Source organism: Nomascus leucogenys, chromosome 24, assembly GCF_006542625.1.
Source record: "Nomascus leucogenys isolate Asia chromosome 24, Asia_NLE_v1, whole genome shotgun sequence".
Lineage (NCBI taxonomy): Eukaryota > Metazoa > Chordata > Mammalia > Primates > Hylobatidae > Nomascus > Nomascus leucogenys.
In genome coordinates, this window is record NC_044404.1 from 604,891 (window position 1) to 612,797 (window position 7,907).

A 7,907-nucleotide genomic window follows, 5' to 3' on the forward strand; every position below is an offset into this window, starting at 1 on the left:
ATGCTTCTGTGTAGTTTTTATTTGAAGATATTCCTATTTCCACGATAGGCCATGTAGCGCTCCAAATGTCCAGTTGCAGTTTCTACAGAAAGAGTGTTTCAAAACTCCTCAATCAAAAGTAAGGTTCAACTCTGTTAGCTGAACGCAGAGATCAGAAAGAAGTTTCACAGCATGCTACTGTGTAGTTTTTATTGAAGTTATTTCTTTTTCCACGATAGGCCGTGCAGCGCTCCAAATGTCCACTCTTAGTTTCTACGGAATGAGTGTTTCAAAACTCCTCAATCAAAAGTAAGTTTCAGCTCTGTTAGCTGAATGCACAGATCAGAAAGCACTTTCACAGAATACTTATGTGTAGTCTTTATTTGAAAATATTCCTTTTTCCATGATAGGCCGCATAGCACTCCAAATGCGCACTTGCAGTATCTATGGAAAGACTGTTTCAAATCTCCTCAATCAAAAGTAAGTTTCAACTCTGTTAGTTGAATGCACAGATGAGAAAGAAGTTTCACAGAATGCCTCTCTGTAGTTTTTATTTGAAGATATTCACTTTTCCACGATAGGCCGCGCAGCGCTCCAAATGTTCACTTGCAGTTTCTACAGAAAGAGTTTTTGAAAACTCCTCAATCAAAAGTAAGGTTCAACTCTCTTAGTGGAATGCAAAGATCAGAAAGAAGTTTCACAGAATGCTTCTGTGTAGTTTTTATTTGAAGATGTTTGTTTTTCCACGAAAGGTCGTGTAGCCCTCCAAATGTCCAATTGCAGTTTCAACAGAAAGCGTGTTTCAAATCTCCTCCATCAAAAGTAAGTTTCAAATCTGTTAGTTGAATGCAATGATCAGAAACATGTTTCACAGAATGCTTCCCTGTAGTTTTTCTTTGAAGATATTGCCTTTTCTACCATGGGCCTCATAGCACTCAAAATTTCCAGTTGCAGGTTCTACAGAATGAGTGTTTCAAAACTCCTCTAACAAAATTGAGGTTCAAATCTGTTAGTTGAATGCACAGTTCAGAAAGTAGTTTCACAGAATGCTTCTGTGTAGTTTTTATTTGAAGTTATTCCTTTTTCCACGATAGGCTGTGGATCGCTGCAAATGTCCATTTGCAGTTTCTACAGAAAGAGTGTTTCAAATCTCCTTAACCAAAAATAAGTTTACAGTCCATTAGTTGAATGCACAGATCAGAAAGAAGTTTCACAGAATGCTTCTGTGTAGTTTTTATTTGATGATATTCCTTTTTCCACAATAGGCTTCTTAGCGCTCCCAATGTCCACTTGCAGGTTCTACAGAAAGTGTGTTTCCGAACACTTCAATCAAAAGTAAGTTTCAACTCTGTTAGTTAAATGCACAGATCAGAAAGAAGTTTCACAGAATGCTTCTGAGTAGTTTTTATTTGAAGATATTCCTTTTTCCACGACATGCCGCGCAGCGCTTCAAATGTCCAATTGCAGTTTCTACTGAAAGAGTGTTTCAAAACTCCTCAACCAAAAATAAGATTCATCTCTGTTAGTTGAATGCACAGATCAGAATGTAGTTTCACAGAATGCTTCTGTGTAGTTTTCATTTAATGATATTCCTTTATCCATGATAGGCTTATTAGCCGTCAAAATGTCCAGTTGCAGTTTCTATCGAAACTGTGTTTCAAAACTCTTCAGTGAAAAGTAAAGTTCAACTCTGTGAGTTGAATGCACAGATCAGAAAGAAGTTTCACAGAATGCTTCTGTGTAGTTTTTATTTGAAGTTATTCCTTTTTCCACGATAGGCCATGCATCGCTGCAAATGCCCACTTGCAGTTTCTACAGAAAGACTGTTTCAAAACTCCTCAAACAAAAATAAGTTTCAACTCTATTAGTTGAATGCACAGAACAGAAAGAAGCTTCACAGAATGTTTCTGTGTAGTTTTTATTTGAAGATATTCCTTTTTCCACGTTAGGCCTCTTAAGCCTCCAAATGTCCACTTGCAGTTTCTACAAAAAGAGGGTTTCAAACCTCCTCAATCAAAAGTAAACTTCACCTCTGTTACTTGAATGCACAGATCAGAAAGGAGTTTCACAGAATGCTTCTGTTTAGTTTTTATTTGAAGATAATCCTTTTTCCATGATAGGCCGCGTAGTGCTCCAAATGTCCACCTGCAGTTTCTACATGAAGAGTGTTTCAGAACCTCTCAATCAAAAGTCAGGCTCAACTCTGTTAGTTGAATGCAGAGATCAGAAAGTATTTTTACAGAATGCTTCTGTGTAGTTTTTATATGAAGACATTCCTTTTTCCACGATAGTCCGCGTAGCGCTCCAAATCTCCAATTGCAGTTTCTACGGAAAGAGTGTTTCAAAACTCCTCAATCAAAAGTAAGGTTCAACTCTGTTAGCTGAACGCAGAGATCAGAAAGAAGTTTCACAGCATGCTACTGTGTAGTTTTTATTGAAGTTATTTCTTTTTCCACGATAGGCCGTGCAGCGCTCCAAATGTCCACTCTTAGTTTCTACGGAATGAGTGTTTCAAAACTCCTCAATCAAAAGTAAGTTTCAGCTCTGTTAGCTGAATGCACAGATCAGAAAGCACTTTCACAGAATACTTATGTGTAGTCTTTATTTGAAAATATTCCTTTTTCCATGATAGGCCGCATAGCACTCCAAATGCGCACTTGCAGTATCTATGGAAAGACTGTTTCAAATCTCCTCAATCAAAAGTAAGTTTCAACTCTGTTAGTTGAATGCACAGATGAGAAAGAAGTTTCACAGAATGCCTCTCTGTAGTTTTTATTTGAAGATATTCACTTTTCCACGATAGGCCGCGCAGCGCTCCAAATGTTCACTTGCAGTTTCTACAGAAAGAGTTTTTGAAAACTCCTCAATCAAAAGTAAGGTTCAACTCTCTTAGTGGAATGCAAAGATCAGAAAGAAGTTTCACAGAATGCTTCTGTGTAGTTTTTATTTGAAGATGTTTGTTTTTCCACGAAAGGTCGCGTAGCCCTCCAAATGTCCAATTGCAGTTTCAACAGAAAGCGTGTTTCAAATCTCCTCCATCAAAAGTAAGTTTCAAATCTGTTAGTTGAATGCAATGATCAGAAACATGTTTCACAGAATGCTTCCCTGTAGTTTTTCTTTGAAGATATTGCCTTTTCTACCATGGGCCTCATAGCACTCAAAATTTCCAGTTGCAGGTTCTACAGAATGAGTGTTTCAAAACTCCTCTAACAAAATTGAGGTTCAAATCTGTTAGTTGAATGCACAGTTCAGAAAGTAGTTTCACAGAATGCTTCTGTGTAGTTTTTATTTGAAGTTATTCCTTTTTCCACGATAGGCTGTGGATCGCTGCAAATGTCCATTTGCAGTTTCTACAGAAAGAGTGTTTCAAATCTCCTTAACCAAAAATAAGTTTACAGTCCATTAGTTGAATGCACAGATCAGAAAGAAGTTTCACAGAATGCTTCTGTGTAGTTTTTATTTGATGATATTCCTTTTTCCACAATAGGCTTCTTAGCACTCCCAATGTCCACTTGCAGGTTCTACAGAAAGTGTGTTTCCGAACACTTCAATCAAAAGTAAGTTTCAACTCTGTTAGTTAAATGCACAGATCAGAAAGAAGTTTCACAGAATGCTTCTGCGTAGTTTTTATTTGAAGATATTCCTTTTTCCACGACATGCCGCGCAGCGCTTCAAATGTCCAATTGCAGTTTCTACTGAAAGAGTGTTTCAAAACTCCTCAACCAAAAATAAGATTCATCTCTGTTAGTTGAATGCACAGATCAGAAAGTAGTTTCACAGAATGCTTCTGTGTAGTTTTCATTTAATGATATTCCTTTATCCATGATAGGCTTATTAGCCGTCAAAATGTCCAGTTGCAGTTTCTATCGAAACTGTGTTTCAAAACTCTTCAGTGAAAAGTAAAGTTCAACTCTGTGAGTTGAATGCACAGATCAGAAAGAAGTTTCACAGAATGCTTCTGTGTAGTTTTTATTTGAAGTTATTCCTTTTTCCACGATAGGCCATGCATCGCTGCAAATGCCCACTTGCAGTTTCTACAGAAAGACTGTTTCAAAACTCCTCAACCAAAAATAAGTTTCAACTCTATTAGTTGAATGCACAGAACAGAAAGAAGCTTCACAGAATGTTTCTGTGTAGTTTTTATTTGAAGATATTCCTTTTTCCACGTTAGGCCTCTTAAGCCTCCAAATGTCCACTTGCAGTTTCTACAAAAAGAGGGTTTCAAACCTCCTCAATCAAAAGTAAACTTCACCTCTGTTACTTGAATGCACAGATCAGAAAGGAGTTTCACAGAATGCTTCTGTTTAGTTTTTATTTGAAGATAATCCTTTTTCCATGATAGGCCGCGTAGTGCTCCAAATGTCCACCTGCAGTTTCTACATGAAGAGTGTTTCAGAACCTCTCAATCAAAAGTCAGGCTCAACTCTGTTAGTTGAATGCAGAGATCAGAAAGTATTTTTACAGAATGCTTCTGTGTAGTTTTTATATGAAGACATTCCTTTTTCCACGATAGTCCGCGTAGCGCTCCAAATCTCCAATTGCAGTTTCTACGGAAAGAGTGTTTCAAAACTCCTCAATCAAAAGTAAGGTTCAACTCTATTAGTTGAATGCACAGGTCAGAAAGAAATTTCACAGAGTGCTTCTGTGTAGTTTTTATTTGAAGATACTTCTTTTTCCACGTTAGGCCGCATAGCTCTACAAATGTCCACTTGCAGTTTCTACAGAAAGAGTGTTTCAAAACTCCTCAATCGAAAGTAAGTTTCAACTCTGTTAGTTGAATGCACAGATCAGAAAGAACTTCCACAGGATGCTTCTTTGTATTTTTTATTTGAAGATACTCCTTTTTCCACGATAGGCCGCATAGCACTCTAGATGTCCAGTTGCTGTTTCTACAGAAAGAGTGTTTCAAAACTCCTCAATAAAAAGTAAGGTTCAAATCTGTTAGTTGAATTCACAGATCAGAAAGAAGTTTCACAGAATGCTTCTGTGTAGTTTTTAGTTGAGGATATTCTTTTTCCACGATGGGCCGCGTCGCGCTCCAGATGTCCACTTGCAGTTTGTACAGAAAGAGTGTTTCAAAACTCCTCAATCGAAAGTAAGGTTTAACTCTGTTAGTTGAATGCACAGATCAGAAAGAAGTTTCACAGAATGCTTCTGTGTGGTTTTTATTTGAAGATACTCCTTTTTCGACGATAGGCCACGTAGCACTCCAAATGTCCACTTGCAGTTTTTACAGAAAGAGTGTTTTGAAACTCCTGAATCAAAAGTAAGTTTCAAATCTGTCAGTTGAATGAACAGATCAGAAAGATGTTTCACAGAATGCCTCTTTGTAGTTTTTATTTGAAGTTATTCCTTTTTCCAAGACCAGCCGCGTAGTGTTCCAAATGTCCACTTGGAGTTTCAACAGAACGTTTCAAAACTCCTCAATAAAAAGTAAGTATCAACTCTGTCAGTTGAATGCACAGATCAGAAAAAAGTTTCACAGAATGCTTCTGAGTAGTTTTTATTTAAAGATACTCCTTTTTCCACGATGGGTCGCGTAGCACTCCAAATGTCCACTTGCAGTTTCTACAGAAAGAGGGTTTCAAAACTCCTCAATCAAAAGTAAGGTTCAACTCTGTTAGCTGAATACACAGATCAGAAAGTAGTTTCACAGAATGCTTCTGTTTAGTTTTTATTTGAAGATACACCTTCCTCCACAGTAGCCCGGGAAGCGCTCCAAATGTCCACTTGCAGTTTGTACAGAAAGACTGTTTCAAAACTCCTCAATCAAAAGTAAGGTTCGTGTCTGTTATTTGAATGCACAGATCAGAAAGAAGTTTCAGAGAATGCTTCTGTGTAGTTTTTATTTGAAGATATTCCTTTTTACACATAAGGCCTCTTAGCCCTCCAAATGTCCACTTGCACTTTCTACAGAAAGAGTATTTCAAAACTCCTCAATCAAAATTAAACTTCACCTCTGTTACTTGAATGCACAGATCAGAAAGAAGTTTCACAGAATGCTTCTGTCTAGTTTTTATTTGAAGATATTCCTTTTTCCATGATAGGCCGTATTGCGCTCCAAATGTCCACTTGCACTTTCTACAGAAAGATTGTTTCAACACTCCTCCATCAAAAGTAAGGTTCAACTCTGTTATTTGAATGCTCAGATCAGAAAGAAGTTTCACAGAATGTTTCTGTGTAGTTTTTATTTGAATATATTCCTTTTTCCACTATAGACCACTTAGCAATCCAAATGTCCGCTTGATGTTTCTACAGAGAGTTTCAGAACTTCTCAATCAAAAGTAAGGTTCAACTCTGTTAGTTGAATGCACAGATCGGAAAGAAGTTTCAGAGAATGCTTCTGTGTAGTTTTTATTTCAAAGTATTACTTTTACCTCGATAGGCCGCATAGCGCTCCAAATATGCACTTGCAGTTTCTACAGAAAGATTGTTTCAATACTCCTCAATGAAAAGTAAGGTTCAACTCTCTTAGTTGAATACGCAGATCAGAAAATAGTTTCACAGAATGCTTCTGTGTAGTTTTTATTTGAAGATATTCCTTTTTCCACTATAGGCCCCTTAGCGCTCCAAATGCCCACTTGCAGTGTCTACAGGAAGAGAGTTTCAAAACTCCTCAATCAAAAGTAAGGTTCAACTCTGCTAGTTGAATGCACAGATCAGAAGGGAGTCTCGCAGAATGCTTCTGTGTAGTCTTTATGTGAAGATAAACCTTTATCCACTAAAGGCACCGTTTCGCTCCGAATTTCCACTTGCAGTTTCTACACAAAGAGAGTTTCAGAACTTCTCAATCAAAAGTAAGGTTCAACTCTCTTAGTTGAATGCACAAATCAGAATGAAGTTTTGCAGAATTCTTCTATGAAATTTTTATTTGAAGATATTACTTTTTCCACTATAGCACTCTTAGCGCTTCGAATATCCGCTTGCAGTTTCTACACAAAGAGTGTTTCAGGACTGCTCAATCAAAAGTAAGGTTTAACTTTGTTAGTTGAATTCACAGTTCAGATGGAAGTTTCGCACAATGCTTCTGTGTAATTTTTATTTGAAGATATTCCTTTTTCCACTATAGGACTCTTAGCACTTCAAATGTCCGCTTGCAGTTCCTGCAGAAAGAGTGTTTCAGAACTGCTCATGAAAAAGTAAGGTTCAACTCTGCCAGTCGAATGCACTGATCAGAAAGAAGTTTCGCAGAATCCTTCTGTGTAGTTTTTATTATAAAATATCCCTTTTTCCTCTGTAGGCCCCTTAGCGCTCCGAATGTCCGCTTGCAGTTTCTACAGATAGAATGTTTCAAAACTCCTGAATCAAAAGTAAAGTTCAACTCTGCTAAATGAATGCACAGATCAGAAAGAAGTTTCGCAGAATGCTTCTGTGTAGTTTTTATTTGGAGATATTCCTTTTTCCAATAGAGGCCCCTTAGTGCTCAGAATGTCCACATGCAGTTTCTACAGAAAGAGTGTTTCAGAACTCCTCAATCAAAAGTAAGGTTCAACTCTGGTAGTTGAATGCACAGATCAGAAAGAAGTTTCACAGAATGCTTCTGTGTAGTGTATATTTGAAGATATTCCTTTTTCCACAATAGGCTCCTTAGCGCTCCGAATGTCCTATTGCAGTCTCTACAGAAAGAGTGTTTCAAAACTCCTCAATCAAAAGTAAGGTTCAAATCTGTTAGTTGAATGCACAGATCAGAAAGATGTCTCGCAGAATGCTTCTGTGTGGTTTTTATTTGAAGATATTGCTTTTTCCAGTACCGGCCCCTAAGTGCTCCGAATGTCTGCTTGCAGTTTCTACAGAAAGAGAATTTCAGAACTTCTGAATCAAAAGTAAGGTTCAACTCTGTTAGTTGAATGCACAGATCAGAAAGAAGTTTCACCGAATGCTTCTGTGTAGTTTTTATTTGAAGGTATTCCTTTTTCCACTATAGGCCC